Raw genomic sequence first — 9,300 nt, forward strand, 5'->3', positions numbered from 1 at the left:
ACTTGAGCTGAATACAAAGGATTGGGAGTAGGAGTTTGAGGGGAGGTCCTGAGTCAGACTTTGTGAGTCAGACAAGCTTGTGCTGAGCCTGAGGAGGGGGTCTGTGTGGAGACCCCAGCTGCAGACACTGCTGTCTCCTGATGCACCCTCAGCCCACCCCAGTGCACCTGCTGCTGGAAAGCCCCATGGGACCTGCCGCCTCCTCTCTGCGGAGGGCTCTCTCCTGCTCCAGTGGTGCCTCCTCCCCTGCCAGTCACTGCCAGCCTGCAGCATGGGAGGGTAGATACCCTAATGACCTCCAGCCCTGGGGGCAGAGCCAGTGCGAATGGGGTGTGGTCTTCCAGTTGGCTTGAGCACCAGGCCTCCACTGTGCTCACTGTCCTGTAAGCTCAGTGTACTACATCCTCCCTCAGGCTCCCTAGGCCCAGGTCGTCCTCTGCTCGGGGAGCAGACCATCTGGACCTTCTGGACTTGTGCTTCCACACCCATGACATGGGCATAGGCTGGCCTCACAGACTCGTCAGAGGAGACCCAGTGTAGGAAGATGCAGGTCACTGCATGGGAGATGCCAAGTGACCCCAGAGCGAGCACCCAGGCCTTGTACAAAGCACCGGGTTCAAGGGACCCAGCACAGGATCTGGACACCAGGCCATAGGGCATGGGGAATCCGGGTGGGGGAGGCCCTGGTGGGGGATAGGAGTCCATGGAAATGTCCCAGAAGAGGCAGGAGACAAGGCAGGCAACAGGACTGAGCTTCCCCAGGAGGTCGATGGAAGAGTCAGAGCCTCACAGAGACCTTGGGGTAAACTCAGAGATCTTGGAGATGTTGGCTGAAATGCTGTCATTCAGTCAGAAAAGTTGTGTCACAAACCCTGAGTCGACAATGAATGAGTTACTCTTTGTTGCTTCTAGAAATCAGTGTGTATGGGCCATTAGAACTCACACTGCATGAAGTCTAGGATATATTTACTTTTCATCATTTTTCAGGACTAGATTTTTCTTGAGGAAATGCTAAGCATGTGTCTTTCCATTATTTTCTTTGTGAAATGGGCCTCTGTTTTCAGGAGCAGATTCCTGGTGCTCATCACCACTGCGAGCCCTGACGACTGTCCCCTGTCACCTCCCATGGTGGATGTGACCACATGGGTTGAGGGGGGCTCACTGATGAAGCCCCAGTGCTCAGTACAGAGCAGGGACCCCAGATCCTCCACTGAATGAGGGAGGGCATGAAGGAAGATGGGAGTGAGGGAAAGAGAGAGGGAGGGAGGATGGGAGAGAGGGAGGAGGAAAGGGAGGATGGGAGGGGAGGGAGGGAGGCAGAGAGGGAGGAGGATGGAGTCGGGGAAGGAAGGGGGGCGGAGGGGAAGGGGAGGGGGGAATGAATGATGGAGTGAATAAATGAGGTAGGGAGGGAGGGAGTGAAACCACAGAAGCCATTCTATACATCGGGAGCCATTATTTTGGGTGAGGTCTGAGGGAATCACAGCCCAGGCCCTGAATGGTGGCTTGGGGCACGTCCATCTGTCCTCCCAGTGCTGACCTTCCTTCTCCTTGGCCCTGCTGTCCCCTGGATCCTCTCCACCTCCTCCTCAAACAATTCTGAATGTTCCCAGGAGCAGGGTGGCAGGAGTGGGGTCTCAGGAGGGCCTACCCCGTGCCCCAGACAACACTGAGATAGTAGCTACAGGACATTCTGTCATGAGGACTGGGACTGAAGATCCCATCCATCTCCTTGGGCATGAACATTGTTCCATTCCCTGCTGTCTCCACCACTGCTGTGCCAACTACTACTGAAAAAACATCTGTGAAAAACCAAGCCAGAGCTTCTGGGGATGAGTCCCAGGCTGAGCACTGCTAGGTGATAGATGCACCTGTGGCCTGGGTTGGGTGCCGCTCACTGTTGTCCCAGACATGGCTGCCTGTCACCCTTCTCTCCAGGGGAACTGCATTGGACCTCTGCTTCCTCATGTTCTCCCCAGGGCTGCTGCTCCCCAGACCAGACACCTGCTGGTTTGAGGGTGACCAGCACTGCTTCCATAGAGTTTCCTTTGCCTGAGTCATTCTCCGGGAGCTCCTGCATCTCCTGACACATACTCCCTGTGTGCCTATCCTCTCCCTTGAACTTGCATGTTTGGTCTCTGTCCCTGTGGGACCCAGTGACTTGGAACATGGATCAGAGCAGAACCATGGGAAACCTTTCTCTGGCCTTGGGTTGTAAGTGATGCTTTTGCCCTATGTGGTGTGTCTTCCAGTTTTCTGCTTTTTCCCAGTTTCTGTGTGGACTATAGGTGAAAACAGCCATGTCCTGTCTGGGGTCAGACTGTGGTGTCCCAGCAGGAACAGGTGTCGTGGCCCCGAGATTTTGCCCATAATTCCTAAAAGGGCTCCTATGATTACATCTCATCTGTAATCTGTTGAGCATTTCAACATCAAATAAGGGAAATTCTATGTCAAACAGAGAAAAAAAACGAGTGCCCTTTGAAAATAGTTGGGCAGACGCAAAGGCACGTATCGAGTGATTCCACTTCCAGAAACCTCCAGAACACATGCAGGAACAGAAAGAGAAAGCAGCTTAGGGGTTGCGAGGGGCCAGGCTGGGGGAGCGATGGGCAGTGAGGGCTTGGGCTCAGGGTCTCCTTTGGGGAAGGAGATATCCTGCAGCGATGTTCTGTGGTGTGGTGGCACGGCGTTGGGAATGTACTTCATGCTCATGACGTGTTCAAGTGAAAACAAGTCATTTTATTTAAAATAAATAATAGACCGCATACAGGACATGGAAAGCTACTATAATAGTGAATATGTACCAGAGAGAGAACATGGGGGGCGGGATGAAACATTCTGGGGGACGTCGGGGTCAGGGGTTGGAACTGAGGGTAATTGTACAGGGAGCTCTTCCCGCAGAGTTGTGGGCTCTGGATGTGGCTCTGGGAGCCCCACAGGAGCAGGTGTAGGAGCAGGGGTTGGGATCGGGGTGGGGACAGGGTCAGCAGTAGTGGCCAGTGCAGGATCCAGAGCAGGAGCTGGGTCAGAGACAGGGACAGGAGCACAGGCAAGGGCAGGGAAAGGAGCAGGAGCAAGGGGTAGAGGCTGGGTCTGGGGCGGGAACAGGGGCATAGGCAGGGGCAGGGGAAGGGGCAGTGGTCCTGGCAGGGGTAGGGGAAGGGTTGGGAGCAGTTGAAGAGGAAGAAGCAGGGGCAGGGTCTGGGTCTGGGGCAGGAACAGGGGCACAGGCAGGGGCAGGGGAAGTGGGAGTAGCTCTGGCAGGGACAGGGGAAGGGGGAGTGGCAGGAGCAGGGTTGGAGCAGGAGCAGGAGCCAGCTCTCCCTGGACGGCATCAGCATCTCTGTGGGCAGGCGCCTGGTCATCTGTCGGCTCCCGGTCTCCTGCCGAAGTGTCTCCAGTCACCATGTCCCCCTCTGGAGTTGCTGAAGTTGGGAGTGGGTCTAGCTCCTCCGCTGGAGTAGCTGTGAGAGGAGAGAATGTCACTCGCAGGCCTGCCTCTCCCTGTGGCTTTGCAGAGACAGAGCACAGCCCAGGGCCTCCCAGAGAAGCCACAGCTAGGAAGGAACCCTCACTGGGACGTCTCCCCAACTACAGACCACCTCCTGGGTGCTCTGAGCCAAGTCGTTGCTCCTGGCCCCACACCAGCATGTGGGGATTTCTCCCTGTGGGGCCCAGCACCGACTCCTCCCCACACAGCCACAGGCACCCAATCCCAGCCTTCTCACCCTCAGACTTGGCCTCCGTGGGCTCCGTGTCCAGGACTGCAGTCCAATGGAGTAGCGGGGGCAGTGGTCTGGGAGGTACTGGAGGCCTCCCCAGGACTGGAGACTCCTGTGTCGGGGGGAGTGCGTGTCTTCCCGCCTCCTTCCTATTTCATCCGTGACCTGCAAAGACAGAGACGGGGAGTGTGCAAGAGGCATCAGAGCCCTGCCCGGCCATACCCACTGTCCTCCTGCCCAGTCCCCCAGCTTCTCCTGGATCACACGCAGACCTATGCGTGCACAGCCCTGCACCTGCATCAGTGACCCATCCCTGCAGTGTCTCAGGATAAACCCTGGGCAGAAGGGTACAGCCCCCACACCCCATCCCACCTAGCCAGCCTTAACCTGGGGTGTGAACATGACCTGCCCACCAGGCATCTGACCCCTCATCAGCCTGCTCCTGCTCGGGGCGTCTCCACCCCCAATGAGCTCTCTTTGCACACACACACACACACACACACACACACACACACACACACACACGGGGAGGAGATCTGGGGCTACACAGGTCGATCAGAAGGAGTGGGGCTGGCTGACTCTGAGCCTCCCGGTGTCACCTTTTGATTCTTCTGGCCAAATGGCCAGAGGCGTCGGGGAGACCTGACACGACCTCCCCAGTGAGGGGAAGTGTTTGGCGGGTGAGCTCTCCTCTGCCTGCATCCTCTGGACTTCGGTAGGCAGCACAAGAACATCTTGCTTGAGGATCTCCAAAGAAATGATCTGGGCAGGGGGTTGTCTCTGGAATGTGGGTGCCTGGATACGTGGGTTCCAAATTCCATTGGGCTCTGTTGTCAGGGAAGTGAGGTCACCACTGCCTGGGGGCTCCTTACCCAACTTCCTCCTCACACCAGAGCTCCCTGAGGGCCCCCCTCCCCCAGCTGCTCAAGGCTCACCCTCTGCCCCATGCCCTGTTTATACAGTGACACCCACACAGCCTCCCCACAGCCCCTGGGAGGCCTGGGTGCAGCTGTTGTCCCCTCTGTGAGGACACAGAGCTGGGTTCAGACTGGGCTCCTGCCCCTGCCCAGGACTGTGTCCCCAGACACACCCTGTGGCTCTCAGGGCCTCCCCAGTCTCCCCATCTGCACATTGGGGGTGTTTTGGCTTCTACTTCTAGGGGTGTCACCAGGGGTGGGACCTCTACATACATTCCATACCCGCTCTCACAGGAGGCTGGTGCACACACTTGGCAATGCACAGGTGAGCCAGGGGCTGGGTGGGTCATGGACTACAGCCCAGAGGGGCCTGGACCTGCTCTGGAATCCAGGCAAAGCCACCCTCCTCCTGCCCGTGTCCCATCACCCATGGCAAGGTTGCAATGAACGGATTCTGACCTTGGTGACACAGACTTCCAGGGGCTTCCATTAGGTTTAGGCCCAAGGGTCTCGTCTGTGCCCATGTGCTGGGCAGTCCCCACAGTGGTTCCCGGGCATTCTCCAATCCTGGTCACACATCCCTGTGGAGTCTCTTCCCCCCCAGGGTGCATGACCTGTGTGACTGTGAGAATGGGACAAAATGTTTGGATATAAGTTCTGAGCTGATTGAGGAAAGTCTGGGACTTCTCCTGGTTCCCTCTCTCCTGTGTTCAGTCTCTGTCTCTATCTCTGTCTCTGTCTCTGTTTTTGTGTGTCTCACAGGAGCAGGATCTGTGGGCTCCAGGGGCGATGGGAGAAACCTCAGAAGCCTCCTTTGTCCCTGTTTCCCTCTCCTGTGCTGGTGCTTGGTTCCTTCCTAAGGCCTTCTCACCCTGAGCAGAGCACTGACTCTGGAACCTCTTCCAAATGGGGACCCTGAGGCTGCAACAAAAGGGTCCTGACCTTGATCCCCAGACCAGTGGGTCTAGTGCTCTGCCACATTCTGCAAGCCCACAATGTCAGCCCCCCAAGCCTCCAGGCTGTCCTCTGCTCAGAATTCCTCGAGGGAGTACAAAGCATTTTCCCGAGACTGGGAGCACAGTGGGTCAGGGCTGGAGATTTAAGGCCAACAGGCTCTTCTACAAGCCTGTGGGAGCCTAGGGATACCCTGTCTCTATGGCCAAATTGATAGAAGAGTAAGAGGAGACCTTTTGTGTTGTAGCCCTGTCCATACTGAGGGGTATCTCTTCCTACTTTCAGTAGTCCAGGGTGGTGATGGACACCAGGCCCCAGACCCTGTTCTCACCCAGTGCCCTGGCAAAGCCCATGGGCCCCTTGGGGACCCCTCGACCCTCAGCCCGTCCTGTCTCCCCTCCCCATGCTTTGGATCTCGGTCCTTGCCGGGAGTCCTGATGCCCCTGACCCCATGGCCCAGTTGTCTCCAACCTCTTTCTTCTTTCTCCCTTGTCACCCACCTTGTTACCAAGGTGTACTCCCCTTCTGACCCCTAGCTGGGCAGTCAGAGTGGTGTGTGTGTGTGCGTGTGTGTGTGTGTGTGTGTGTGTGTGTGTGTAAGCACGTATGCCTCTACCTGTCAGGAGATGCCAGAGGTCATGTCCCCACATGGGACAGGGTGGGTAGCTATCCCCGAGGATCTGAGGGGCTCTCACCCTCAAAGCAAACCTCATGGGAGGGTCAGGGCTGACCCAGGACTGGAGGGAAGCTCTGCTCCTTAGACTCTACCCATCTTTTGTCCTGGGCCAGTCCCTGCCTTTCTTGACCCCAGGTTCCCAACTGTCCCTTAGGGTTGGGCATGGAAATGCTTGAACTTAGCTGTTCCTCCAGGGGTAGGTGGAGGGGGAGGAAAGGTGCACCAGGCACACAGATCTCCATTCCAAGAGGGCCAGGTGTGCACAGGAGACCTGCACACAGCACCTGTACCATGACACAGCCTTGCAGTGGATGTGTATGAGACCCATAGCTCTGTACCTGACTGGTCCCCCATGCTCCCTCACCACTGCCAAGTGCTCTGTGACCCCAAAGTCTGCTGGGCACCAGAACCATGCCTACCCTGGGAAGCAAGGCTCAGGGTGCAAGGCCAGGCAGGTTGGACATCTGGGGATGCAAAGGTCACCGAGTACCCCCCAGCCAGCTGGCCTGGAATTCAGACTCCCTCCCAGGGTCCAGCTAAATGTAGGGTTGAGCCAGAGGACTTGGAGACATCAATGGAGGCCCACTCAGGGCAGGGAGAAGACCAGTCCGCCCCTTCCAGTTCTCCTCTCCTCCTTCTGCTTTGTCTTCCTGGTTGTAACCCTGGGACAGAGGTCTAGCCTGTCCCTGGATTCAGCCCTGGCTAGAGTCAGAGGGGTGGGAAGGAGGACAGGGAGGAGGGGGCCACCACCAGGATGCCCGAGTGTGGGGGTGTTGTTACCTTAATGAGGGACCCTCTGGGCATTCATGGATTTCAACCCTTTTTAGACATGAGCAGTGGCCCCAGTACTCGGCCCCTGCCCCATCCTTCACCATCCATGAGGGCCCGCATTTCCCCCAGCCCAGTCCTTGTCTGCAGCCAGTCCTCCCTCCAGCCCCAGGAAATTCAGCTGCTCCAGGAGGCTTCAAACTCATTACAAGTTCAAGCCAAGCCAGCCCTATGGGGCATGGTTTTAGGTCCTAGAGTCCCACAGTGAGGAGAGGTGATGTGGTGCAGGAGCAGGGAGAGGGCAGAATGGACTCTCCCTGGGAGCCATGGCTCCCTAGTCTGCACAGACCCTGTTGTGTGCTGGCCCCTAGGGCACCCAGACTCCAGCTCCCAGGCAGGCTCTTGGAGGGAGACAAGAGTGTGGCTTGTGCTAGCTCAGACTGTCACTCTGTCCTGTAGCTACAGCCTATCTAGCCAGCTGGACTCCCTCTCCTAGTTGGTCAGCAACACCCTCAGAATCAAGAACAGCCCATCATCCAGCTCAGGGGCCAGTGTGTGGCCAGGCAGGCAGGGAGAGCTTGATCTGGGCTCAGGGAATCCCTGGCTGGGCTAATGGTGGCTGGGGAGGCCTGGCATTCCAGCCCCTCTGCTGAGCAGCCCTGTGATTGGAGCCATTTGCCTCCCCTCTCTGGGCCTCACTCTCCGCCTCTGTGCAATGTGGTGATCCTGAATGATCGCTCCTATGGCAGGAACTTATGGGATGCTGGTGATTGATCTATGGTGGGCACAGTGCCTGGATTGCAGAGTGCAGTGGGGGATGGTGAGCAGCACTGCCAGTGAGCACTCCTCCTCCCAAAGCCATTCAGCCCTTCCACGCAGCCACCAGGCCCCTGGGAGACCACACTCCTGACAGCAGGTCCCCATGTGTGGCTCTTCCTCAGCAGTGGGACAGGGTGGGGACCCTGGGACACGGGATCATCTCCTCACTCTGAGACCAGGAGAGCAAGGAAGACTTTCCCTGGGGTCCCCCAAGGCCACGTAAGGGGGCGGTGGCTGCCTCCAAGCAGGACATTGACATTCTGTTTCTGTTAGAACATGAGCACTGGGGTTTGGTTCTTTCACTTGCTGGGCTGACAAGACACACACGCTCTCCATGACTCCTCCTTGAATGAAGAGCTCTCGCAGGGTCCTGGGCGTCCTGGAGTTGGGAAGGGGGTGAGACCAGTCCTCTCTCTGGCTCCTGAAGGAGACCCGTCCTCTCAAAGACAGGATTGTTTCTAGTCATGATCCTGGGCCAGGATGGGAGACAGCCCCTTATGGCTCCTGACTCTGGGGCCGAGGGGGCCTTTCTCAGGCACCCTTCTGTTAGTGGCTTCAGAAAGAACATATGCCTGGACCAGGTTTTGCCCCAGGGTGGTGGCTGCCTTCTCCAGCTCTGGAGAAAGAGGGACATCCTCTGCTTCTCTGGGCGTGGGGTCCTCTGACCCATGAGCAGGCACTGGAGGGTTTCGAGTCTGACTCTGGAAGTGCACCAGTGGGTCAATCACTATCCACACATGAACACGGACAACGTGCTAAAGAAGTGCTGGAGGTGATCCTGTGCCAATGGCCTGTGGTCTGCGGGGCTGGCAGCTTCAGTGCCCTCCGGTGGGCCCCCTTTCCCTGGATGAGAATCCCCCTGGAGTCTCTGTCTTCAGTGCTCTCTTCCTGCTGCTTTCAGGACCAAGGGAGAGACTGTGATGTGGCTTAGAAGGCTCCACCCCGGCCTCCCTCCTTCTGCACACATCACTGCTACCATACTGCCCCACAAAAGGCTGGTTTAAGGCACTCATTCTCTCCAGGCCCAGCTGCTCTGGCTCTGTCACATACACAACGGGCACAGCTGCCTAACTAGGCCAGGAGTCCCAGCAGAGCTCTCCTGGGATCTCCTGGGATCCCAGAGATCTCCTGGGATCAAGTTTCATCTTAGCCAGAGAAGGAAGCCCCATCTGTCCTCTGCTAGAGAAGGTGAATTCCTGGGCCAGGTGGCCCTCAGGTGCCTGAGGACAGGGGGGTCTCCTGCAGTTCCCCTGGAGAGAAGGGTGATGGACACCCCTGTCTGGGAGAATGGTGAGCAGCATCCATCCTAGGCCACAGGTGCACCCATCACCTGGCAGTGCTTATACTCGGACTCACCCCTGGAAACTCTGGCACAGTTTTTCATAGATGTATTTTCAACAGAGTTCAACACAGCAGTGGTGGAGATAGCAGCGGATGAAATAAT

The 9,300-nt window shown here is 57.3% G+C and overlaps 1 long non-coding RNA gene across 1 annotated transcript; it reads right to left on the minus strand.

Annotated features, from left to right (window-relative positions):
• Window positions 1-2,724: 2,724 nt before the first annotated feature.
• On the minus strand, window positions 2,725-8,193 carry LOC125088171 (uncharacterized). The gene is made up of 3 exons (XR_007123598.1): window positions 8,184-8,193; window positions 4,613-4,617; window positions 2,725-2,910 (listed from the first exon to the last, which is right to left on the minus strand). It is a non-coding gene; the product is annotated as an uncharacterized LOC125088171 (long non-coding RNA).
• Between the last annotated feature and the right edge of the window lie 1,107 nt (window positions 8,194-9,300).

The sequence above is a fragment of the Lutra lutra genome, chromosome 16, assembly GCF_902655055.1.
Source record: "Lutra lutra chromosome 16, mLutLut1.2, whole genome shotgun sequence".
Taxonomy (NCBI): Eukaryota; Metazoa; Chordata; class Mammalia; order Carnivora; family Mustelidae; genus Lutra; species Lutra lutra.